The sequence below is a fragment of the Canis aureus genome, chromosome 21, assembly GCF_053574225.1.
Source record: "Canis aureus isolate CA01 chromosome 21, VMU_Caureus_v.1.0, whole genome shotgun sequence".
Lineage (NCBI taxonomy): Eukaryota > Metazoa > Chordata > Mammalia > Carnivora > Canidae > Canis > Canis aureus.
Genome location: NC_135631.1, coordinates 26,232,941 through 26,260,725, shown reverse-complemented (window position 1 = coordinate 26,260,725; position 27,785 = coordinate 26,232,941). Strand labels below are relative to the sequence as shown.

General features: G+C 35.9%; 1 long non-coding RNA gene across 1 annotated transcript; it reads left to right on the top strand.

Moving 5' to 3' along the window:
* Window positions 1-573: 573 nt before the first annotated feature.
* On the top strand, window positions 574-25,768 carry LOC144292807 (uncharacterized). The gene is made up of 3 exons (XR_013360199.1): window positions 574-993; window positions 1,330-1,439; window positions 24,893-25,768. It is a non-coding gene; the product is annotated as an uncharacterized LOC144292807 (long non-coding RNA).
* The last annotated feature ends 2,017 nt before the right edge of the window (window positions 25,769-27,785 follow it).

Below are 27,785 nucleotides of genomic sequence, written 5' to 3'. Positions count from 1 at the left end.
CGTATCACTACACTACTGCCCTGCTTCAAAGATCTTTAATGCTGCTGTATTGTGCTTCACTTTTAGGAAGCGTTTCTGAAATTTGGGAACTCTCTCTTATTGCTCCGGTGTTCTTATTGAAAAAAAAAAACATTTATCAATTAAATATGTTAGATCAATACAGGACAATGTATCTAGTTCGAAGTTTCAGCTGAGAAGAACCCCCTTTTGTTCCAATTGAGTGACATTTCAATGGAGATCTTTAATGAATGCACAGGGTATAGATAAAACAATTACAAACTTGATTATTGCCTCCTGCTTTTCCTTGAGCCATTGATGAAGAAAGGAGAGACTCCAAGACAATCGTGCCATCGAAGGCTGGAGCTTTCCTAATCCAAGCAGTGCATGAAGGTTGCATAGGCAAGCTGTGTTCCGTTAGTATTTTTGGCCAACAAATCAGGGCCTTTCATTAGGTTTGGCTGAATGGCACAGAAGACTAATTGTCTAACCATCATGATTTTCTCCTTCCTTCTAAGAGAACCCTCTTCACCACCACCCCCATCACACACAGTTATCATAGGTGGCAATGTGCCCAGTTAAATAGTCCTATTTCTCAGTTTTCTTGTGGACATGTGTGGACAATGAAATAGTAACAGAAGTGGAAGGATGGAGATGATCAGAAAGCCCTTTTGGCCTTAATTGTTTTCTTCTTCCTGTTACCTAGAATGTTGGTGTCTTGGCTTAAAGGTTAGCAGCCATATTATGAGCAGGAGAGAAAGGCCAAGACTACTATGCAAGCCACAGATGTAACATATTAAAGTAACTGCTGAACCAAAGCCAGAATCCACCTACTTTTGGATTTCTGATCAAAGAGAGTGAACTCTTATTAAAAGATTACTCTCTTCATATAGTCACTTTACTCTTAATCGAGTGTTTATAACTGTTTATAACTGCCTAATCCGGTTACTGACTTGTACACGAGAGGATAACTGATCATACAGGTACAACAGAAAGGTAAACACTGGGGACCTAATGTGTTACCTAGGCTGTCCTAAAGTTATGACCATAAGGCGTTTGTATTTCTGACAATAACTAAATCGAATACCCAGGTATTTAGGGATTATTGGGATATCTAGGCACAGGCAATATATTTCAAATTATATAGCCAAAAGCCCATTATGCCCTCAATTCAAACACAGTCTTTTCACTTAGCATCTAGCTGTTCTGCATATTTATAGTCAATTTCTATCAGCTTGTTTTACATTTAAGGCTTATAGGGCCCCAATACTTGGAGATATAACTTTATAATGCAGGAGAAAGTTTCTTGTGTAAAGTGGCATTTGTTTTCAGGACCCTGGTACAAAAAGAAGAAGTTGTCCCAAAGACCCACATCAATGCTGGGAAGATCCTGAATGTACCAAGGTCCATGCAACTTGAAGAGCCTGGTTAACACACTGCAGGTACTAATTTCTTCCTTACATCACCTTTGGAGGATTGTTGAAATTGAAATGAATGATGTTCAAGTTTTATTTTCATTTTCCCTCATGAGATGACATGACTTAGATTTTTACTAATATTTGGAGAAGAGATGGCTGTAAGGAGGCATGCTATTTACACCTGTAAATTATATCTGTACACGCACACATTTACACATTATATCTGTATACATACACATTTACACATGCACCTTGAGGAAAGCCTATGAAGATGTATGTAAAGTCCAAGAGCAGGGTGGGGAACAATGAGAAACTGGACATGTGACATTCCTGCATACTGTGTAGATGCCATTGATCAGCATTGGCAGGCCATGAATGTGACCTACTTCCTGAGAGTTGATGGTATTGTTCTGACCCACTCAAGCTATGGAATAGTGAAAAGCCATCTGGCTCTTTTGGTGCCATAAACTCTTATCTCTGGCTTTTCAGGCAACATGTTCTAACCAATTGAGGTTAATCTCAAGGACAACATGCCCTGTCAATCAGGACATTTAATTTATAAGTAAACAGGAAACAATGGAAGAAAATTATAGAAGGATGAACTCATCAACAATCCCATCTATTGTCCCTGGAAAAGTGTTTTGTTTGCTTTGGGGGAAGGAGTTTGACTTCTCTGTCAAGGAAGGTCCCTTTAATTTGTGTATTTATTTGCAGAGCCTATGTTTTAGGTGAACTGTGATAAAATTCTGAGACCCCCAAAAATACGCCTATATGATATTACTCCCTACCAATTTTTATACATATAGGGGATTGTGGAAATAAATGAGGCTTCTGTTTTTTAGATTCAAGTTGCAGAGAGGGTATTTAGTGGATAGTAATAGCTCCATATGTCAAAAGCGACTCATAGTGATAAAGTGCTAAAATCTTCTTAAGATCAAAATTATTCTATATGTTCCTATTAAGGACCTAAGATGCACTGGTGCTTGTTCCTCTCTTTAAATAGATATTAAAATAATTTTTTCTTGTATCAGACTACTGAGAAATTATTTTTGTACTTTCAAATGGTTTCAAATCAGTTTTCTAATTGTCATCACTGAATTCTGTGAGCTGAGTAGGGTTGGTATAACCCTCACTTAACTCACATGGAGAATAAGGTCCAGATATTTTAAGGTAACTTTTTAGGGTGACATTTTTTTTTCCTAGTAGCAGAGTTGTAACTGTAAGCCAGATAGCCCACTCCAAGTCCTTCAGTATTTTCATTTTATTCAAAAGCATCAATGATAAGCAGTGCAGTTTAACCATCCCCTTACTTTTATTTCTTAGATAATTAAATTTATTAAAAGCCAAGTCTTTGTTGGAAACAATTCGGAGAATGCATCTTTTATAATGACAAAATGACCTTAGAATAAGGCCATTTCTTCTCCAAGGAAACACTGTACACAGTGTTGAGATTTAAAATGCAGTATAGCTAATTCCATAAAACTATGTCCTTTTCAAAGAGTTTATTTGAAATCCACACTCAACCAAGAAATCTAGATTCAAGGAACCCAGTGAAAACAGCAAATGAAGAAACTTTAAAGATCACTGTAAAACTTTAATTCACAGAAGCTTAGAACATTTTTTGTAAATTTCCCCCTTGTACCCGTTTAATTATAGGATCTCATGAAAATTTCTTTCCTGAGTGTGAAATTTAATTAATTAAATTAAATTATTTAATTAAGTTTACTAATGCTGCTCTCATAAATAAAAGTAATTCAGAGATCTGATTCCCACACTTTTACTTTGTTCCTGGTTCTGCAGCAAGTTCTCTAGAAAATCTAGCTAAAATAATTAATGAAGGGTGGTTACATTAAACCACAGATTTTTAATGCAGATGGAATAGTCTTCTGTCAGAAGATGCTGTCTAGGACTTCCATAGCTAGAGAGAAAAAGTCAATGCGTGGTTTCCAAGCTTCAAAGGACAGACTGAATCTCTTATTAGGGACAAATGCAGCTGGTGGTTTTTAGTAGAAGCCAATGATCACTACCATTCTGAAAATCTTGGGACTCCCTTCAGAATTATGCTAAATCTCCTCTGCCCACACTCGAAAAATGGAACTAGGCCTGGAGGCCAGCACATCTGTTTACAACATTGAGACCTACTGTTCAAAAAAAAGATCCTTTCAAAATATGACTGCTCACTGACAATGCACCTTGTCACCAAAGGGCTCAATGGGAATGTACAATGAGATGGATATTATCTTCATGCTCTTAATAAAACACCCATTCTGTGGCCCATGGATCAAAGGAGTGGTTTGACTTTAAACTGAAAACCTTCTGAAAAGGATGTGCCTTTCTAGATGTCATGAAGGACATCTGTGATTCAGGAGAAGGGGTGAAAACATCCACATTCACAGGAGTTTGGAAGAAGTTGGTTCTAACCCTCAAGGATGACCTTGAGGGGTTCACGAGTTCAGGGGAGGCAGTAACTGCAGATGTGGTGGACACAGCAAGAAAATTGGAATTAGAAATAAAGCCTAAAGATGTAGCTGAATTACTGCAATCTCATGACAAAAGTTAAATGGCTGAAGAGTAGTTTCTTACAGAAGAGCCAAAAAAGTGGTTTCTTGAGAGAGATTCTACTCCTGGTGAAAATGCTGTGAAGACTGTTGACATGACAACAAAGGATTTAGAGTATTCCATAAACTTAGCTGATAGAGCAGTGGCAGGGTTTAAGAGGACTGACTGACTCCAATTTGGAAGAAGTTCTACTGTGGGTAAAATACTATCAAACAGAATCACATGCTACGAAGAAGTTGTTCACAAAAGGAAGAGTCAACGGATGTGGTGAACTTCACTGTTGTCTTATTTTAAGAAATTGCCGGAGCCACCCCAGCCTTCAGCGCCCACCACTCTGGTCAGTCAGCAGCCATCACCACTGAAGCAGCACCCTCCCCGCTAGCTAAAAGATTGACTTGCTGAGAGCTTAGGCGATAGCAAACACTTTCTAGCAAGAAAGTATTTTTAATAAAGGTATGTACATGGTTTTTTAGACATACTGCCTTTGCATACATAACAGAATACAGTTTAGTGTAAACATAACTTTTATATGCACTGGGAAACTAGAAAATTCACTATTTTATTGAATATTGCACTATTTTATTCACTATTTTGCACTATTTTATTGCACTATTTACTTTATTGTGATGCACTATTCACTTTATTGTGAATATTTATTTATTTATTGCACTATTCACTTTATTGTGATGGTCTGAAACCAAACCTGCAATACCTCTGAGTTATGCTTGCATATATTTTATATATATAAATAGTATATAATATATATGAATATATAATATATATTTATATTTTTATATAAATACAAATATTTATATGTATATTTATTGCATATATATATATATATATATATATATATATATATGCCTGTTGTGTATATAGCTAATAAAATATAGTTGAAACTTGGACAGCCCCGATGGCTCAGCGGTTTAGCACCTGCCTTCGGCCCAGGGCATGATCCTGGAGACCCGGGATTGAGTCCCACATAGGGCCCCCTGCATGGAGCCTGCTTCTCCCTCTGCCTGTGTTTCTGCCTCTCTCTCTCTCTCTGTGTGTGTCTCTCATGAATAAATAGATAAAATCTTAAAAAAAAAAATATATATATATATATATAGTTGAAACAAAGGGTGGGGCGACCTCAATCTATGTGATCTTAGAACACTGGTGTTTTAGCATTTGAATTGAACTGAAAAATCATTTTAAAAGTAATAGCTACTTTTTCACAGAACCCTGCAGTGAATTCTTTTGTGATATGAATAATCCCTTCCATACTGCAAAAGCGCATCCTCTAATTCAGATGTGTGATCAGGTTTCATTAATTGAAGCACAGCTATACAGGCATGACCTTATCTTTGTAACAGCTGTCGAATAAATAAATAAATTCTTATTTGCAGTAAGTTTAATTCCATCCCTCCTGGTTCAAGTGCAGATGTGCACTCTTGCCACAGAACAGCTCTACACAAGGTGTCAGACAGGTAAACTTCTGGGAAATAACAGTGTCAGACAGATCAGCCTGGCATAAAGCTATCAGCAAGGAGGCCTCTTTTTGAAATTCTAGAATTACCACGCTGCAAATGCAACTGGATTTCAATTATTGGCTACAGCCTTTCGAGAAGCGATGTTTGGTGGTGGGCTCTTCCTTTTTTTCTATTTATACACAGGGAGCAATCACTGTCAGTGTCATCAACATGAAGTGTGACTGGCAGTGATGTAGGAATTCTGAGACGGACACATGGGAGACAGCCACAGTAGAAGCTGCGAAGAAGGGGCAGAGTGTTACAGGTGAGGTGAAGCTAAAAGTGACAGGTTTTTGGCAAAAGAGAGTTGGATGGAATTAAAAAAAAGAGAGAGAGAAAGAAGAGGCCCTAGGATTTACAATTTAAGAAGAGGCGACAATGCACAGAGAATAGCTTTAGAGGAAGAATGAATAGCTCTGCCTTAATACAAAGCAATACATGCATAAATGTCATTTTCCTCAGGCCTTTATGAATAGAAGCTTAAAAAAGGATAACAAGAGCCAAACAATAATATCTGATAGTATGGAAAAAAAAAGTTTGTTTTAAAAGTCAACAGATATTTTCTCCTCTATTGTGTTTTGAATATTCTACAAAAATAGGAGTCTTGATCTTTTAAGAAATTTGGTCTTTGTAGACCGATATGGAACAAATAGGAAGTTGATAGTTCCTAGTAAAACAAATGATTCTTTTATGAAATAGAGATACTGACTTCAAAGCGCATGGAGTTGGACAGGTACAGACATGTAGAAAATCATGAAATGACTTCATTCTGGCTGAGAAAAGCTTAGTGCAGAGAAATTGGAAATCTCTGTCTCTCTCTTTGTACTTGAACCTGAGCTGCATAAAGCAGAATGTCAGTCTTTTTTTTTTTTTTGTCAAAAAAACAGGCTAGGGTTAGTTTAACAGAGTTAAACATACACTAGCGCAATAAAAAGATCACATTTTATAGCTAGAAGATACATCCAAGATTATTTAGTTCACTCCTTTAGTTTCAAGATGAGAAAACTATGATCCAGGAAATAAAAGTGAGATATAGTGTCTTAGAGGTAAGTGAGCAAACCCTATATGACTTAGGCATTTGTTATTTTAGAAAGCTAAGCATATTTTAAAAATTGGTAATATTTAGATAAATATTTCTTTCCTTGTGGGCTGGTGTACTTCCCTGGTCTTTCTAGCTAACCTGTCAGCCTAAACTGTTGAAATGGGCTGAAATGCATAATCTGAGCCAGCAAGCCAAAGTCTAGATCCATTGAAAGAGTAAAATGTCTCCAAGCATTATGGAAAAAGTTGATGCTCAGCAATTCAGAGAGCAAGGGTGATGGATAAAGAATGAGAATCAGCTTCTGTACAGTCAGACATAAATGAAAAAGAAGGGACTAGAGTCTAACTAGGAAGACCAATCACAAAGCCTGAAGAGGTCATAGAGGTAGGTCCAAACCGTGGTCCCACTGGGGTTTAACAGCTTCCAGGACGGATGAGTGACATGATGGCAACTCTGTCTTTTCATGAAGGATTCTCCTCAGTATACACTGATAAATGCTAGCAAGGAAACATCGCTCTCCAGGGCGTGATAGCTCTTTATAATTGTAGGATGATCGGTATGCGACAGATCAAAGAATGCGTGCAAGGGCAAACACCTACATATTGTTAGAATTCATTTTACCTCTAAAAAAAGTGATAGCTTCTGAAGATCCCAATTTCTCTAAGTGAGGGTGTAAGTATGCAAATTGGAGAGATTTTTGGCAGGATTAAATTGTTTTACATAAGAAAGAGGATTAGGGGGGAAAAAGATACTGGAAGCTGAGGGAGGCTGAACAAGTTGCATAGAGATACAGGATAGAGGGAGTTTGGGGACAGGAGTGGGAGATCCTTTGAAATAGAGAAAGAAGAATAGAAGGTGGGAGAAAGAGAAAGCAGAGGTACGTTTGGCAGAACTTTGATTTATTTCTGTGCTGTGGGTTGTAACTTGCTTCTGTGTTCTCAAGGAAGCACTTACTCACCACTGCTTTGGGGATTGGATTTATGCCACTTATTCGCGTATGTGGAGGTGCTGAGGCAGATTTCCAGGTGCACAGGGACAGAGAGCACAGCCCACACTGCAAAGGGTAGAGAGGTATACATGGGTTGTCATCAGAGGAGAAGGGCTTCAAAGAGGCATGGTGACCATTTCAACAACTTGTTTATACTTTCAAATTTTACCCCATATTTTAAGTATTTTCATTGTCGTGATTTTCAATAAAGCCCTTATTTTATTGGAAAACAAGTATATGGAAACCTGTGCTCCAGCTTTACATCTTATCTGTTGGAAATCCAGCCCTACAGAACATGAAACCTTAGGACTGGGGGGGGGGGGGGATTCATTTAATAAAGGCATAGCGTTTGGGGGAAATTAAAAAAAAAAAGGATAATCAATAGATCTCAGCTCTCTTGCCAGCTGAAACTCAGGAATAGCTGTTAGATCAGCTTTGTTAAAAGGCTCAGTACAAAGGGGTTCAGCGGTCAGGGATATCTCATGAGGGGCAGGGTGTGTGAGGTTACAGCACCCTGGCCTCATGCTTCCTAACCCTGGGGAAGAAAACAGTATCTAAACAAACCTTTGGAATACCCCAGTTTTCAAAAGCCATACAAGTACCAGGAGGATAAGGACCAGAGAGTCATAACTCCTAAATAATAATAACTCTAAATAAGGAATCATAGTTTTGAATACATTATCAATTACTCTCTTGACAAATGTGCACAGTAGTTCTATAACCAGAAGTCATATGTAAGTTAATTAAAAAAAAAAAAAAAAAAACTGTATACCAAAGCAGGGCTTTTTAAAAGTTTAGGAGAACCTTAAAAAAACTCTTAACACCAAAATAAAAAGCATATTGCTTGAAGACGAGAAGAACGGACAAAATTTCTATTGTAACAATTTTGTGGAGTAAACATTTAGACAATTACAGCACATATAAAATTAACATATGTAATATATATATATATAATATATAGTCTAAAATAATCCTACAAAGCTACGTTTATGTAGGTTAAACAATGCAGCTCTACGAGACCATTTTACAAATGCCGCCGGGTGTGTGGTTTGAAGAGTATACTCAACAACATAATACACATTTCTACTGAGAAAATAAAACAGCAAAAAACAATGGCACTCTCTAAACACATGGACAAAATACACACACCCATACAAAGTAAATCTCTGCAAAACTCTTTCTGGTTGAAGAATTATAGAAAATAAAGAAGTAATTAGTGCTGACACTTTTTGTGGAGCGTTCATTTATTCAAATATTAAAGTGTAACTTTTCTGTGTATGCAATACTATTGTGCATGCAGTGTGCAAGATCAACTTTTTCTCATACCGTATGTGTTATCAGGGTTTCTTCATGATTTTAGGTGATGGTTTATTTTATTTATTTTATTATTTTATTTTATTTTATTTTATTTTATTTTATTTTATTTTATTTTATTTATTTTATTTATTTTATTATTTTATTTTTTATTTTATTATTTTATTTTATTTATTTTATTTTATTAAAGATTTTATTTATTCATTCATGAGAGACACAGAGAGAGGCAGAGACACAGGCAGAGTGAGAAGCAGGCTCCATGCAGGGAGCCTGAATGGAACTCCATCCCAGGACCCCAGGGTCATGCCCCAAGCCCAAGGCAGATGCTCAACCCCTGAGCCCCCCAGGTGCCCCAGTATATTTTACTTTAAAAGACAACTTGGCATTCTAACTATTGTTGGTATTACAACCCCAAACTGCTTTTGCTGTCCAAACTTACTTGTTTTATTTTGACCATTGCATAGATAGGTATCTATCTTGATTTCAAAAGCTAGAAATGGACAATTTATTAAAGTAAGATTATTTCTTTCTGACCTCAGAGCCAAAACTGGGATGGGGGAGAAGGGTGTGGAGCCAAACACTAGCAGTGCTTCACAGCGCTGCATTGGTGACTCACATTTTTGTTCAAATCACATTTTTTTTTTTAAATGACCTGTTTTCAGGATGAGATGTATCACCATCAAGCTTTGGTTTTCAAAATTGCATGTCTCATGAGAACTAAGAGAAAATCTGTACTTTAGAATCAACATAATTGTATCAGAGAAAAAAAAAAAAGAGACTAAATGCTGAACTATTTGCCTTGTTTTTTTTTTTTTCAATTTTGCAAAGCAAATAAAAGCATTTTATTCAATACTGAGGTGCACTGATTTTTTAAAAGAACTATGCCAAAATATGCAATTGCCCTATTTTTAGAATGTCAAAGTAGGGTAGGAGGAGAAACTGCTCTTTCAGTTACACAGGGGCAGAGTAACGTTAATTGGCCAACTAACACAATCTCTAAAACACAACCATTCACAAAAGAACCAGGCAAACTTGTTAGCTATGTTTGAAGATTTGATAATATTGAAGAACTTGGGGCTTCAAATGTCAAAGAGAAGGATTACAGATTATTTATATTTCAAATATTTGTTGAAACATGCCAAAAAGTACCACAAAATTGTCTTTATTTTATTGATGTGACAAAGTGCCTGGGGGACAAGCTTCTTTAATTTGACTTTTTTGAGGGAAAAAAAAAAAAAAGTTCAACAGCCTTCCTGTAGGATGAGCTTAATTTTTTTCTTATGTTTTGACCGAACATACCATTTGAAAGTTTATAATTAAAAAAAAGAGTAGATAATCATTGTGAGATTGCTAAAATTATCTTTACTCAGTGACCTTTTCTTTGATCTCAAATCCATGCAAGGCAATAAAAGATTAGCCATGATGAATATATCTACTGTCAGTCGTACTATAGGTAACAAGATAATTTTATTCACGTTACTAATTCTACTTTCTTTCATTGCTACCTCTCTATGTAAGGTTTTTTTTTTTTTAAGATTTTATTTATTTATTTTGAAGGCAACAGAGAGAGAGAGAGGGAGAAGTAGAGGAGTGGAGGGAGAGGGAGAAGCAGACCCTCCCCCAGCAGGGAACCCCATATGGGGTTTGACCCCAGGACCTGAGACCAAGAGCTGAGCCCAAGGCAGACAGTTGACTGAGCCCCGCAACTGCCCCTCTGTCCATGTAGTTTTAAGGCACAGTAATAAAAGCTGGTTTCATAACTCGTATAGTTCAGCAACTTGCATGAAATAATAAAGAAACATACAATAAGCCAGATCAGTGGGTGTGTATTTATAATTAATGGAAGGAAACTGCTGCTTGTGAGAGCCCTCACTCAGCCCCCAAGTGTTTCCCTAAAAATGAACTCTCATGGCCAGGCCTCTTTGCAAAAGGTACAAAAGCAAGATATTTTGGTCACAATTTTAAAAAGTTATCTCTCTTTCTAATCCAGCTTTCCATCTGCCACGTGACTGATATTTACAGAATTGGAGAGGTATGAGGAAGTGATAAAAAAAAATATACCTAAAAATATATATGAAGAAAAATGGCATATACTTCACATTTATTAAGTGTTTGCCACTCTGCTGGCCTCTTTGGAGAAGATTTCTTTTATCTTTCAGTAAAATACTGTGAATCGTGTAGTCATATTGTTTAAAGGAAATTATTTTCAGCATAGAAGTACTTATGTTTATTAATTAATATAAGAAAAAGACTATCTTATTTTAATCTCTACAATGTTTGAACTTGTGACTTTAATGGAATAGCAATTCCTCAGTGACAGATGAGACAGAAAGAAAATATATAAATCATTCTAAAAGGTACATTTTGTTTGTTTTGTCCTAACTACTGGTTCAAGTAAACATTTATTTTTTTTTAAGATTTTATTGATTTATTCATGAGAGACACAGAAAGGCAGAGACACGGGCAGAGGGAGAAGCAGGCTCCCCTCAGGGGGAGCCGGATGTGGGACTCGATCCCAGGACCCTGGGGTCACATCCTGAGCCAAAGGAGATGCCCAACCACCGAGCCACCCAGGAATCCCTCAAGTACCAATTTAAATTAGGGAAACAAAATGGAAAAACATCAGAAATGCTGGTAAACTATTTACTTAGAGGACTTTTGGATGATAGAAAGCAAATGGTATTTATATACAACGTACAAAGTTGTTGCATCTATATAGTCTGTATCCATATATCTTATAAAATAAGATAAGGTGCCTTATAAGGTACCAAAAACAATTTAATCTTTCCAGGGAAAATGTGGAGACACCACACCTTGGAAGACAACAAATACACAGGACAGTGTCTGTTTAACACTTAGTAGTAGTGAAACTCCAGATAGATTTGTGTGCCTTTCCCTCTGTCTGCAGAGCACATCCCAGAGAGTGGGTTACATGCAGGAAGAAGATTCTTAATGGCCACATTAATGCTAAAGACAGAAACAGAAAAGAGCTTCACAAGACTCTACAACAAATTTAGAGCAGAAAAAAACAAAAACAGACCAAACAAACAAACAAACATGAGAGACTCCTAACTCTGGGAAATGAACTAGGAGTGGGGGAAGGGGAGGTGGGAGGGGAGTGGGGGTGACTGGGTGACGGGCACTGAGGTGGGCACTTGACGGGATGAGCATTGGGTGTTATTCTGTATGTTGACAAATTAAACACCAATAAAAATAAATTTATAAAAAACAAATAAAACAAAATAGCAGCTCCACCATGAAATGAAGTCTGCAATAGTAAGTACTTCATACATAAAGGCAGGTTTTGGTTTGTTTTAATCCAAAGATTTCACACCATGAACTGAACACTGCCAGAATCTGAGGAAACAAAAGGTGAAGTATTAGTATGTGATACATGTGACTACGTGTCCCGAAACTCTCTCTCTCTCCCCGTAACACACACACACACACACACACATGCACATGCACACACACACACATCTGTGCACTTAGCTAATGGGATTGATTTGGGGAATGGAAGAAATGGGGCAGCTGACAGGCTTTTCTCCTTTTTTTTTTTAACTTATGTTCATCTTTAAAAATGCATATTGCTTCTGTTATGACCATTTTCTCTTAAAATCCTATTTTTGCATCTGTGTGCATTTAGGACTGTCACTTGCAAAGCTGCTTTCGCCTCTGACCACAAGGGGGTACCCTCATTGCACATTTTGGCTGTACAACCGGTTGGGCTGTGATCCTGACAATTGTGCAGGCAGATAAATTTTATTTTTGGCTAATTTCAAGTCTAAATCTGTTTTGCTATTGTTTTTTTTTTTTTCTTAACCTCCGACCCAAGGATTTGACATCATTGCATTCCTCATTGTGAAACGTTAAGCCACTTTTTCTAGTGCTGTTAATATTCGAACAACTTGGAGAGTCTCCTGAAGGGAACAGAAACCTGAGCCTAAATAGCTACCTCTAATTTTGCATCAGATTCTTGTTCTCTTCAGGAAACACATAAGCCCTCATAGGTATATGGAATTAAATTATGTCAGTTTAATACAGTTGCTTTTACTTATTGTCTATTTAATGAAATATCTGACATTTGATATGCCGAATAACATACTATACTATTTGAAATATTCAAAATGTCCATGTGAAAATAAAATCTGTTAGCCCATTTAATTTAAAATTATTATTTTCACTAGTGTAAAGGACTAATCCTGTATTTGTTACTCTATTATGCCATCTTAAAACATTCTTAATGCACTTCCATCTGAGTTTTGTATGATGATTACACTTACACGTGACAAAAAGCTTGTCATGAAGTCCTAGTATGGCTTCCCTTACCAAAATTATGACATCATCATCAATTGAAATTTACACAAAAAATTGATTATAATATTTTCATGAGGGCAATGAGAGTACATGAACTCCATTTATTTTTTGTATTTAAGCAATTATCAAGGCACAAATTCAGGATATTTAATAAATGATCAATATAAAACTACAGATAGAGTATTCAGTTTTAGAAAATGTCAGGACTAATTTTGGAAGACCTCAAAATGTGAAGAAAAAGTTAGTGGGTCTGTTGTGGACCTTGTCGTTTCAGGTTATCTACATCTTTCATTGGTTTTGAGATATTTTAAATTTTTATAAGTTATAGAAAAATGATTAATGCAGGTAATTTTTGCCCATAAAATGGAAATTAATTGTTCCCAGTGGAATGCAAGTGATTTTTGCCCTGATGGGCCTTTTTTAAAAAAAATGTATTTGCAAATTCATTTCAGAATTTATTTCCTATGTATGTGTGCTTCTCTGGATTCTCCTTTGAATTGGTTTTAATGGTTCCCACATTCATCATCAAGTTAACATCTTTGACACATGTTCACCTTATATTTGTGAAAGACATGACTTTGCCATTAAATTGATGGTTTAAATTAATGAGTGAGGATTCAGATCAACAAACACGATCAAGTTGCATTTAAACAGGAACTATGACAAAATTTGAAAATCATTTTTATAGACATTCTCTAATAAGACTTGCCTTTTAAATGTATCAAAATATATCTTTAGTTTCACCTAAATAAGCCCCTAAATGAGCCATTTTCCTTACTCAGCCATGGCTTCAAGAGCTCAAGTGCAAATGCTAATAAATCCCCACAATCGATATCAGTGTCATATATATTTTTCAATAATTTAAAATAAAATGCATATGCATTTTAGATATCTGCAATATATTTAGATAATAATATATGTAGAAATATATATTCATCCTGTTACAATATGATTCAATCACATTTTTCCTCTGCTCCCCGTCCCAACTCACTCTCTTCTGAATCCTATTGCAACCGTCTAAAATGCACATTTGTACTACAGCACAGGTATGGAAGATTTATTTCCTGATGTTCTCAGATTTGTTTTTCTGATGCCATAGTTATGTTTTGATATATGACTGATATGACGTTAAGCATACTTTCAAGAATAGATCCTCGGTTTTAAGGTGCTATATGTGAGTGCAAAAGGGCTTATTCTCCCTGGAAATGGCCCTCATTGCAGAGTCATTTAAAAATTTCACCTTCAAAGAAATATGATTCTTTCTAAACTGAACAATTCTTGGGCCTCAGTACATGACAGCTCAACTTCTGAAGTCAGATCTATGTGGCCAGTGGTTAATGGCTGAGCAGCATGAAGGTACAAGCCAACAGGGCAGCCGCCCACGGCAACAATCTTGAGTGAGCACTACGATGATGTCCCTGGGCTGCTAAAGCATCACTGGGAATATGAGATGATGAAGAAACTTTAGTTACCAGGCATCAGAGGATGTTAAGATGGGACTCTTAGAGACAAAACATTCAGTGGTGCATAGCCCACATTCTAAATCCAGTACAAAACCTCCCATATAGGACTTATAAGGCAGGTGATTTTCAATAGTCCCTTAGGCCAGTGGTTTGGAACTAAGGTCAATTTTGCTTTGTAAGGGACATTGGCAATGTCTATAGACATTTTAGGTGGTCAGTGTTTGGGTTGATACTGGCATCTAGTGGGGGGAGGCGGGGGAGGGAGGATATGTGTTAAACATAATGTATTAAAATATTATTCAGCCCAGGGCACGTGGGTGGCTCAGTCAGTTAAGAGTCTTCCTTCAGCTCAGGTCATGATCCCAGGACTCTGGGATCGAGCACAGCATCAGGCACCCTGCTCAGGAGGGAGTCGTCTTCTCCCTCTGCCTCTGTTCCTCCCTCAGCTTGTGCTCTCTCTCTCTCACTCTTTCTCAAATAAATAAATATATTTTAAAAATGTATTATTCAGCCCAAAATGTCAGTAGAGCTGTTGTTGAGAAATCCTGGCTTATCATAACAGTAGTCTCTTGGTTATAGAAGGACAGAGTTAGAGAAGTCAGGAACAACAATTCGTTTGGATTAAGATTTACTTGGAATTTTAATCTCTACCATGGGGAGAGGTTCTCTTTCTCCAAATTTCGTTTACAGTGTTTTCAAAGAGTCGGAAAAAAAATAGTATTTGTCTCCTGAATTTGAAGAGTCAGAGAGACTGGCAATTGACCCATGTCTGAGAAGAAGACATAAATGAAGTCGCACGTACAGCCAGGTACTCTTTTAGTCAAGTGAAAAAAGGTCACCACAAGCAGGAAAGCAGCAATTTTAAGACCAAAGAAAATGAGGTACTGAGGAGTTGTGATAGAATCCTTCAGAGAAGTGTTCTGATTAGATCTTTTAGAAATGGGATCCTGCTCAAAAGTGTATTATGGATTGGGTTTGGAGAGGGGACAGGTCTTAAGGAGTCAGCCAGATTAGGCACAGCTTGTATTGAAAACTTTACAACTGAGTGATTTCCAGTGATTGAGGAATTCTTTTTCCCAAAAGTTCAAAAGAATGCCCTTAGTGAAAGAACACCTTCAAATTTAAAAGCAATAATGTTAAATCACTATGGTAATTATCATGTAGCCCTCTTTCCTCTCCTCCCTTCTGCTGCTGTAGATCTGATGAAGCCAGAGGCAGCCTAGTGAGGAGTGACCCGACTTCCCCACTTCATTGTAGTCCTCTCTGCTTAAAGCAGAACAAAGTCAGTAGAGAAGAATCACATTTTAGACATTTTTTAAAAGAATTGTATTTACTTTATATATATAAATATATATTTATAATAATATATAATACATATAATATATAAATATAAATATATAAATATATAAATAAATATATATATATATATATATATAGAGAGAGAGAGAGAGAGAGAGAGAGAAAAGAGAAGAGAGCATGGGAGGAGGAGGTAGAAAGAATCTGAAGCTGACTCCGTGCTGAGCTCAGAATCCAACATTGGGCTCGATCTCATGATTGTGTGATCATGACCCAAGCCCAGAGCAAGAGTCGGGCACTTGACTGACTGAGCTACCTTGGTGCCCCTGGACATTTATTTTTAATTGCAGGACTGAAACTGATTTGAAAACCAAATTTATTTTGGAAGAATTCTCAGGATCCAAATATATGCCAGAAGTTAGGGAGTTTATTCAAGACACAAGGAAGAAAGAGTCTATGATGTGAATTTGAAAAGACAGTGGAGGAAAGGAATCAGTTGCCTTCTGTTTATATCATATACGCTGGAAACAGATGATAGAGAACTCATCTAAGGAAGGTGGGTCTAACTGTAGGATTTTGTTCTGCTAAATGAAGTATAAAAGTTTGGGTCTAGAAACACGGTTTTCTTTTTTGTGTGTGACACTTTTTTGTTTTTCTTCCATAAAATTAAATAATTTTAAGAATATCCATTAAGAAGGGGAGCTCTTTTATCACCCTTCCTGGGTCTTGGTCCCTTCCTTTCTGGGGCAATTCACTTGTATTCCTTGCTGCATGATTCTATGTCAGCTTATTTCTTAGATTTCTCATTTCTCATTTCCTTCTTGCTCAGCACTCAATTTTTTTCTTACACTTAATTTTTGCTTTGGACTAATTGTTTCATCTACTGTCTGTATAGGACAGTTCTTAATGCATTAATGATAAAATTTATTCTGTTTTAAAATTTATTAATTTTGGGGGGACACCTGGTGGCTCAGTGGTTGAGCATCTGCCTTGGGCTCAGGGTGTGACCCTGGGGTCCTGGGATCGAGTCTGACATCAGGCTCCCCACAGGGAGCCTGCTTCTCCCTCTGCCTGGGTCTCTGTCTCTCTCTGTATCTCTCATGAATAAATAAATAAAATCTTAAAAAAAATTATTAGTTTTTTCAACTGTTATTTATGGACCTCTATGAGAAGAGTGTTCAAAGGTGGATTAAATAGCTCTAGGCTTTTCCCTTATGGAGATACAGTCTATTAATGTAAACATAAAGAGCCCTAACAATGCACTTGCTATTGTCCTAGGCATTAGGTATACAGAGGAGAATAAAACTAACATTGACTCAATCATCACAAATTTAAAATCTAAAAGCACAGTAATAGGGAATCCCTGGGTGGCTCAGTGGTTTAGCTCAGCCTTCAGCCCAGGGTCTGATCCTGGAGTCCTGGGATTGAGTCTCACGTCAGGCTCCCTGCATGGAGCCTGCTTCTCCCTCTGCCTATGTCTCTGCCTCTCTCTCTCCATGTGTCTTTCATGAATAAATAAATAAAATCTTTAAAAAAAATAAAATAAATAAAAATAAATAAAAACACAGTAATAGTGGTAGGAAAACAGTGAATCAAGGTAGAAAAATAATGATCCTGACATCAGTTGGAATGTTTTTAGTGTCACAAATAAGCATGATAATTTCGGAGGGTTCTAGTGGACACTCTGTATTATCAGAAAATTTATCTGAAACTTTCAAATAAGGCACAAAGGTGAGCAGCAAATCTTTCCAATGCCATAAGGGACCAAGGGTCAATGATTATGTAGGGAGAGGTCCTTAGCTTAGCTCCTAGTGTACTATTTATTAGAAGTCCCAGATGTTTTGTTAACAGTAGAGATGCAAATGATTTCCCTTTGGTAGAAGAGATAACCCCAAGGGTTTATGGTCCTATTTGACATAAACAAGTTTTATATCCAATCCAGAAATCTTTTCCAGCCTTGCTTATATACACCAAATCTGTAAAGCTCTCCAAACTGGCCATGATATCTACTTGTCCTTTCATTATATAATAGTTTAAAATAATAAAAAAAAAGAAATAAATTTAAAAAAGCTTTGATGACCATTCATTTCATATGTATGTGAGTCATGATTTTTATCTCTTTGAAAATTATACCTAACAATATCAACTTTAAGGCAAATACTATTTTTTTTTTAAGATTTTATTTATTTATTTGAGAGAGGGAGAGAGCATGAGCGGGGGAAAGAGATAGAGGGAGAGGAAGAAGCAGACTCCCTGTTGGGTAGAGCCTCTGATGTGGAGCTCATGCCCATGACCCTGAAATCATGACCTAAGACAAAGGCAGACACCTAACTGACTGAGCCACTCAGACACCCCACAAATAATTTTTTTTAATTTAAAAATCAATTAACATATAATATATAATTAGTTTCAGAGGTAGAGTTTAGTGATTTTACAGTTGCATATAACACCCAGTGCTCATTATATCACGAAGGCAAATACTTTTTATAGATTCTTGACTCATAGGTATTTATTTCAATCGAAAATGGTTATTGAATTTTATCAGTTTATTATCTATAACATCTATCAATGTAATAATAAAATTGTCTTTTTACTTTCTTAGTGAAATACTACTGATAGCTCTTTCAGTGTTAGGCCACCCTTATAATTATGAGATAAATGTTTTAAAACTATTATTTTAATAAATTCTTTGATTCGATTTGGTAATTATTTATAATTTTTTGTACCTAAATTAGCACTTCAGATTCTTTTATTTTAATTTTATGTATCATACATTTATGATACAAAATATTAAGGTTTGATAGAATTTTCTTTTTGGAAAATTTTAAACCCGTGATTGCATTTTCACGTTTTTTAATGGATATTGAACCGCTCAATTTTTCTACTGGATAAGAGGTCACTTTAAAAAATACAGATTGTCTTTGTACACTGTCCCTTTAATCTGGATGATCATATTTATTGGTATAAAAATATACATAGTATTCTTTTATTAATTTAAATGTACATGTATCTACATGTAATTCCATCCAGATGGGTGTTCTGTATATGTTTGTGTTTTATTTCATATGAGGAATAATTGTAGGCATATTTTTCTGTAACTTGCTAGTTTACATGTCTCAATTTACAGTATGCCCCCTAATGTTTCCATGTCATATATGTAAAGTGCCTTCATTTTCCTTTGTTAGTGCATGTTTCACACAGAACTTTCATAGTTGATCTGTTATTATTTTTATCGTCATTCTCATTGTGTGTATTATGTCAAATTCTTTTGACTTCTTCAGAAGAGGAATGCCTGCATGTTTTTTGCTTTTGTTTTTTTTTCTGCATGGTTAACTTTTAACTTCTCTGTCTTATTTTAATACATTTATTAGTTATTTTACCTTGCCTTCCCTACCACACATTTTTAATTACAACCTTTTTTGACAAATTCTTATCCTATATGGTTGTAAATGTAAAAGGCTTGTAATATTCAGTGGGTAGGGAAAATAATGTGCTGTTTTGCCATTCCTTTTCATTGCACATGGTTTTCTAGTGTTTCTGCCCCAGCTCTGATTTTCTCTAGCCTTTTTTTTTTTTTAATTATTCTTTAAGAATTATCTTTGCTTGAGTAGGAGCAGTAAAATGGAAAAGTAAAATGACATATTTCCACAGAAGGATTACGGACTCTGTAATCACATTATGCTTCACATCACATTTTAAAAGTAACAATTAGAAGTGATGACAGAAAGTTCTACGGAATATATATTACCTCAAAGTGAAGCAGGCATATTAGAGAAAACACTGGACAAAATCCATATTCCCACAATAACTCCAGTCCTTGATTTGCATGCTAGCCAAAAAGTGTTAACACATTGTCAATAGTCTGAATCGGCATGTTTCTGTATTGAATAAACGACTTTTTGTCTCCAAGACTATTTTAGGTTACAAGTAACTCATTTGAAAATAATTAAACAAAAAACCAGGAATATAGGATATCCTAGATTTCAACTGTAGCAAGTTCTTCCCAGGGTCTGCAGCCAGGTCCTAGGAAGCCACCAGCAACTGAGACAACTGCTCTTTTTTTTCTTTTCTTTCTTTTCTTTTCTTTTCTTTTCTTTTCTTTTCTTTTCTTTTCTTTTCTTTTCCTTTTCTTTTCTTCTTTTTTCTTTTCTTTTCTTTTCTTTTCTTTTCTTTTCTTTTCTTTCTTTTCTTTTTTCTTTTCTTTCTTTTCCTTCTTTTCTTTTCCTTTTCTTTTCTTTTCTTTCCTTTTCTTTTCTTCTCTTTCTTTCTTTCTTTCTTTCTTTCTTTCTTTCTTTCTTTCTTTCTTTCTTTCTTTCTTTCTTTCTTTCTTTCTTTCTTTTCTTTTCTTTTTCTCTTTCCCCTTTCCTTTCTTTTTCTCTCTTTTACTCATGGCAACTTATCCCTTATCTTACTTACTGTTTTTATATATACCTCATTTATCATTCTGAAGAATGGTTTTCTCTACTTCCACATGTCAAATAACTGCTTTACAGGTCTTGTTTTCATAAGTGATCACTATGCATTCATAAGCATGTCAAAGAAAAATTGCCCTGGAGAGGTTAAACAAGCAATGAAGAATTAATTTATCTAAGACTATTGTAATAGGGGAGAGAGACTGACTTTCACTCCACTGAAACAAAAGATAGTTTTTGGGTTCTAGTTGAGCTAGTGGAAAAGCATGTGTCAATGCTTATGGGAAGGCTGATCAATAAGGTGTGTTGAACATGATGAGTTATTCCTGGATATCTACAAATGTTTTCCTCTGTGATTTGGCTATGTTTGCTAATTTGTGCCCATTGAAGTTAGGCTCTTCACCCTCCAAAGAAACTGATAGGTACATGTATGATCTTCCTTGATGATAGATGGATAGCTCTTTGGTTCTTGAGAAAAATGTTCCTGGGTCATAAAACTGTCAAGAAGCTTGGAGAAGACTTACATACATATTTTAAAGGGACAGAAAAAGAATTTTTAGTTGTAAGTTTTCTAAAGTAAATGCTCTACAGAAAGGGAGTTCAGTGGCCTACAGTCTGGACATTATCTATCAAATGTTTAGTCAAACTGAGGGGAACATTAAGGCTCTCTTCATCAAATCCAAAGTTGCAAGCATCTTTCAATCGGGATTCTAGATTCTAGTTGAGTATGTTGATTTCAGTTGAGTAAGTAGATCAGCTCAGATGAAGTCTAATGTTGAACCCAGGCCTAGTCAGAATTAGCTGTTCGGGATCCCTGGGTGGCGCAGCGGTTTGGTGCCTGCCTTTGGCCCAGGGCGCGATCCTGGAGACCCGGGATTGAATCCCACGTCAGGCTCCCGGTGCATGGAGCCTGCTTCTCGCTCTGCTTCTCTCTCTCTCTCTCTCTCTCTCTCTGTGACTATCATGAATAAACAAATAAAATCTTTAAAAAAAAAAAAAAAAAAAACAGAATTAGCTGTTCAAGTAATGTGACATGGCTTTCAGAAGAAGGTAGTTCTCAGAGGCATAGGGTATATAGCCTTGCAGGTCTGCAAAGGCACCTACCGCAAACATTTGTTGCATTGCTGCTGTGAAATGATTGTTATTTTGCAAGCCTAAAGCATTAAAGTTATATTTCCCAACAAGCCTGTAGAATAAGAAATTTTAAGAAGCAAAGATACTGAAGAGCCTTAATGCTATGCAGGCTGAAAACAGTTGACTCCCCTAATGTAATGCTCTGGAGGGGTGGGAGCACCTATAGAGCAGTCTATTTCAAAATGCAGCCCATAGACAGCAAAGTGTAGACTACAATCCACTGCAATTATAGGCATGCTTTTAGAAACACAGCCAGTTAACAGAATGTCCATAATAACAATATGCAGTTAAACCTAGAAAAAAATACATAGTATATGTATAATCTAATCTGTACCTAGGAGTCTTCTTAACTTCTCTAAGACTGAATCTCTGAGATTTATCACCCAGAGAATGCTATATGATGAATCGATGAAAATACTGATTGGTAGTCTTTCAATAAACATAGAAGTACATTGAATCAAGAACTCTGTATACACAGAAGAAACAGACCCCAAAATGGCAACTGTAAAATCATATGGAAGAAGAAAATTAGAGAGATGACAAGAATGCTGTGGAAAGAAAATGGAGGGTTATGTAACCTAACAGGGCTGTTGGGAAGAAAAGGACAAGTTCTCTGAAGGAACTGATCCTGAATGGAACAAGCAGGGGAAGACAATTGCAGACAGAGGGTCAAAGGCAGTAAAGAGCCAATATGGTGCACATCGAAAATTGCAAAACTTACTGAGCAACAAGAAATCAAACTGCATATCAGGAACTGTGACTGAAGAAGTAAGCAAGATCAAAGAGGGTTCATCTATGTCTTATTAAAAATTCTAGAATTTTATATGCAAATTATACCACATAATGTTAACTTGTGGAAACCTATATTAGCTCTTGCACTTGTTCCTCATGCTGTTTTCATCATGGCATTCTTTGAAAATAATAAAATTCACGCAGCACCCTTGATAGAGAAAAGGGGTTGTTTGCTTGCCTCACCCCCTCTCTTGCCCCCAGGCCCTATCCTGTTTCTCCAAGGCTGAGGATATCAATTGGCAGAGTTGTGCTGTAGCTGTTCAGTTGAAGGCTCTGAGATGCCACCAGGTAGAGGGAGGATTGAGGATTATAAACCTGAAGGCGAGGAAAGAAGTGTGGGCAAGGTAAGGTCTATAAGAGCTCTCCTCAGATACTGGGAAGCATGAATAAGAGAACTAGTAAATATGCAAAAAGGGTAGGGATACATCAAGAAATATTTAGGAGATAAACTTGACAGAGCTTAGTGATTGATGGCTCTACAGAATGAAGGATAGGAAGTAATCCAGGAGGGCTCTGCTTTGTCATTTAATAACAATGCTAGCATATTTTACATACCAAGGGCTATAGTTTACCCACATTTTATATTGACAGTTTGACCCAAAGTGGGAGAGGGGAGTGTCAGCATCAGCAGAAACCAAGTTAAAAAAAAAAAAAAAAAAAAAAAAAAGAGGGGGTGAGAAAGAAATAAATAGATCATGGAAGAAAAATAACATAGAGACTTAAAATACAAAGGATATTTAGACAACAACTAATTCTAAAAGGTCAAAGTGGATGGAAATGGGTCTCAAAAGGTAGGTTTAACCCCGTTAGGTAAAACCTATAACATTCTGTTAAAGAAATGGTGAAGAGAGGCTGCTGAGACTGTCTCCTCAGACACCTCTGGAGGGAGAAGCATGATTAACTTCGCTGCTTTGCTGGACTCAATATGCTCTTAGGCTTCTCAGACAGTTAAAATCAAGTTCAAAGGTTTGGAGTATATGTCTCCACCTCTCCTCCTCTGCTTTCCTGTGGGGGTTGACTTCATGTCAGATAAACTGTTGCCACATAGTGGCAATATAACCCTTGACCTCTGATTCCTTAATAAATGCCATCTTAGAAAGAGATCTTTCCTACCTTTTAAAAACTACTCTGAACATAGGAATATGAATAATGTAATAATAGACTTATGCTAAATTTGTATACTTTTCTAGACTCACAGACCCCAAACAAGTATTTCATAGATCAGGGAATAGCACTAGGTCTAGTTATCTTCCACCATCTATAGAGCCATCAAACTCAAAGCTGAACTTCTCTGAATGTACTGAGAATGGTGTCTGAATACCCTGAAAGTTTCATCCTATCCAGGGGAGTAGCCTGGTTTTAGAGCCTCCCTCAGTATGAAGGCGGCAGATCCCCAGGAGTTACCAAAAGAAAGGGTTGAACACTTTACCAAAGTATAGTGATGCCAAACGGATTACAATGACCACTTTTAAAAGAGGTAATTTCATCATTTAGTCAACACACGTTAGTGCATGTCCAATATGACTAGAGGTTCCCAATGTTAAGTTTTGGATGCATAAAGATGAAGGAAATATACATACATTGGTCCTACCCTTATAGAGTAGATTTTTTAGGGTATGACAGAGAAACAGATACCAAGGTGTAGAGGAGTCCTCTAAGGTCTAGGATCTTATGCCTCCTTTACCATGAAAGTACCCCCTGTGGTTTCTTCTGCTTACTAACCACATACATAGCTCAGAGAAGGATGACTGCAGTTGAAGATCGATGATGAATGAGAGCTAATAATATATTTTTTAAAGATTTTATTTAGTTGAGAGACAGACAGAGCATGAGTGGTGGAGAGATAGGGAGAAGTAGACTTCCCGCTGAACAGGGAGCCCGACTCTGACTCCTGGCTCGATCCTAGGACCCTGAGATCATGACCTGGGCTCAAGGCAGTTAACCAACTGACCACCCAGGTGCCCCTATTTGGAGCTAATAATATTTCTAAGAATTTCTTGGACTCTTCAATTTTAGGTATCCAATATGAATAAAAGTTGGCACAGCTGCAAGATTAAATATTTATATTGGCCACAGTAACTCTATAACGGGTTGTGCTTATTTTGCTACTACCTGCAGACAAGAATCAATAGAGATTACCTCTAAACCAAAGAATATTTATCTCAACTCACTTACTACTTGCATTATCGAGGTTACCCTTTTTATTGGACAGGAAGCAAGTGAGGCAGGTGAGGGAAGGACTCTTCCTTTTTCACCACTGTCCTCAGCAGCGAGCTCAATGCCTAGCACATAATAGCTGCTTACTGCAATGTAGATGGCATGAATAAGCAAGAGCAGCATTCTCAGCGCTCAGTGAAGAAGCACTGCCTTCTTCCTCTTTCCTTATTGATTCACACAGGAAATGCAGTTTTATTTTGAAAAAACAAAATAGAAAAAAAAATATCCCAAAGAACAATACAAATCTGTCTCCCGAATCATCTTTGTTTCCAAATATTTGTACACTTAATTTTCAACCAGGTACATAATAGCTGGAACTTTTTTTTTTTTCCTTTGCTCTAATAAATAATGAACTTTGTGAAATCTAAGGGGGCAAGACAGCCGCCAATCATAGGATAACTGCTTAAAGCTTCTTTTATTGTTTTTCAGCTGGTGCCCTTTGCTGAAGGATATCTCCTATGTTCCTCTGTGGCAGAAGCAGAATCAAAACATTTCATTTTATGGAAGCAATTAGACACACATCTGTTCCAGAACTTACATATTAAATGTTTGTCCGTATAGACCACGTGAATTTCAAAACATGTGTAGGCAGCAAGGGAGGTTTTAAGTCATACTGATGTACAAGAACATGTTGTGGGATTTGGTCCTCTTTCACTTTGGTTCAATGGAAACACAACTTTGATTCCCTGGGTAGTTAAAAACCTATGGTTACCTCTGCTAAAACCAACCTAGGAAGGATTATAATAACTTTAGCTTTTTATATTTATTTAACATGTGGTTTCAAATGTCTTTTCACTTCTATATCCCTAGCATTGAACGTGGTGTCTATTCAATAAATAATTGTGGAATGATTAAAAGAATATATATGTGACAATAGGAAAAACAAAATTGTTGAGATTCTAATATGTGTGAATATATAGACTTCATTTGAGGATGAAACCTGATTTTATCCCATATATTAATAATTAGAATGATAAAATTAGTAAAATAAAATCAAATATTTTTAAACAAACATACACATGCAAATAAATAAGTCACATACATGCAAAATGCCTATTAGCTATTCATTATCCCACCTATATATATATTTAAGACTTTATTTATTTGAGATAGAGAAAGAGAGAACATGAGTGGAGAGGAGGGGTTGAGGGAGAAAGATAAACAGACTCTGTTGAGCAGGGAACTCTATGGGGCTTGATCCTAGGGCCCTGAGGCCATGAACTGAGCTAGAGGCAGATGATTAACTGATTCAGCCACTTAGGCACCCCAAAAGATATAAAAATATTTAATGTAAAATCAAAGAAGGTAAGAAAATAATTTTATACATATATATATTACCTAAGTGAGATGATTATATATATTTATAAATATATATATATATGCATATATATATATAACATAAGTGAGATCATTATATACTCTTTAGTGTGTGTGTGTGTGTGTGTGTGTGTGTGTTTAATGTGTTGCTAAATTCTTGTCCCCCTTTGTTTTCCATCCTTATATAACCCTAGTGTTAGGATTCATGTTAAAAATTGCTTTCTATTTCCCAATTCAGAGTAGGTTTTCTTCCTACCTACAGATATTTAAGGCGACTTCTTACTCTTCTTTGCTTCTCTACAAAAAATAGCTTCCCATATAGGTCTTATAATTCCCCTCCAATGATTGATTCTTCACTGATACACATTTCTCTCTACTCCCACTACCCTGACCTCCTTCTAGTTCTCCTCTTCCCTTTCTCCTCGTCTTCCACTCTCATTCTTATGTTTCAGATTTTAGTCACATCAGCCATCATCATTGTTCCAAAGAAGGGGAAGGTTTTCCAATTACCCTCAAGAAACTCTATTTCTACCACTTGTTTGAAAATACGCATATTATTATTTAAGTAGAAGAAGAGTTTCATGTTTTCTTTTCATCCTTGAGTTAAAATCCTCATTTTCTACCCTTTGCATTGAGATTTTTCATGCAATCTCCATTCCAACATTTCTGACTTTTGGACTTCCAATTGTCCTTGTTATATACTTTTCACTTCTGAGCTTTGGGCAGTGCTGTTTCTTATTCACCTTTTATCTCCAGTCCTTGATTTAGTGATTCATACACTAAAAATCTCCATAAATGGTTATTCAATAAAATAATTGACACACCGATGAAAAGGCCAAATTTATTGTTCAACATGAAATTCATATAGAAAGAGCTATATTTAGATTCTGACAGAATAAACCTCTACTTTTTTTTTTCCTTTTTCCAAATCTGTGATTGTACATGAATGGATTTAATTAAGTACTAAGAAACTATAAATAATGACCACGAGTGAGATCAATAATTCAATAACCATAGTTTTTAGGAAAAACAATTTTATCCATGCTTCAAGACAAGATTTTAATATGATTTGTGTTGTTTAAAAAAATTAAAAAATAAAGTGAAACAAAATAAAATGATTTGGTTATTTAATGATAATATATTTGATGATAATTAGAAACTTTATTTGAAATACTGTAATAAATTATTGAATTCAAAACTATGTAAAGCATTAATTTAAAAATTAAAATATCCATAGAACACTGAAATCTCCATAACATAAAAATTAAATATTTAACTTTTTAAAAAATATTTATGCATCTTGCCTATAACTATCTTCCTTTACTACATATGTCTTTCTTTCTGATCTATGCACTTTAGGTTTCCCCCTGTGAACTTTATTGCACACATAATAAAGTAATCAAAGGGGAATTAAATTTTTCTCTTAAGGATATTAGAATCATTCATCCATTTATAAATTATTTAGCACATACTAAATATATTTTCCATCTAACCAAACAGGCATTTAAAATTTTTGTATGAAGTGGATTAGCATTTTTTAATTCCAAAATGAACTTTAACAATTTCATTTTTAGTATCTAATTTATTAGATAATGACCATTGATCTCTTGACTTTTGCTACTTATGGTCTTTTTGAAAAGCTCTCATTGTAAGCTCTTATTCTCTCTGGTTATGGAACTTAGCACACTCTTTGTTTTCTAATATGTCCTTTAGTTAATCTTGTTGTTAATTAATGGCAACTAAATTGGAGACCATTTGGGAATGTGTATGTTAATAAAGTTTGTAATAAGTGAATATGGGCATTAGCAAAGATTTTAAGCCATAAAATTGTAAGCATGACATCAAAGTCTCTTGACAGAAATGAGAACTAGGAATCTATTAGATGATGAGCTGTGAGGTCTTCTAGTAATTAAAAGTGGCCCATGGGTTCTTCAGATGTCACATGGCATCATACTTATGACTACATTAAAAGCCCCCTTTTTTCAGTCTCTTTGTGAAAATCTTG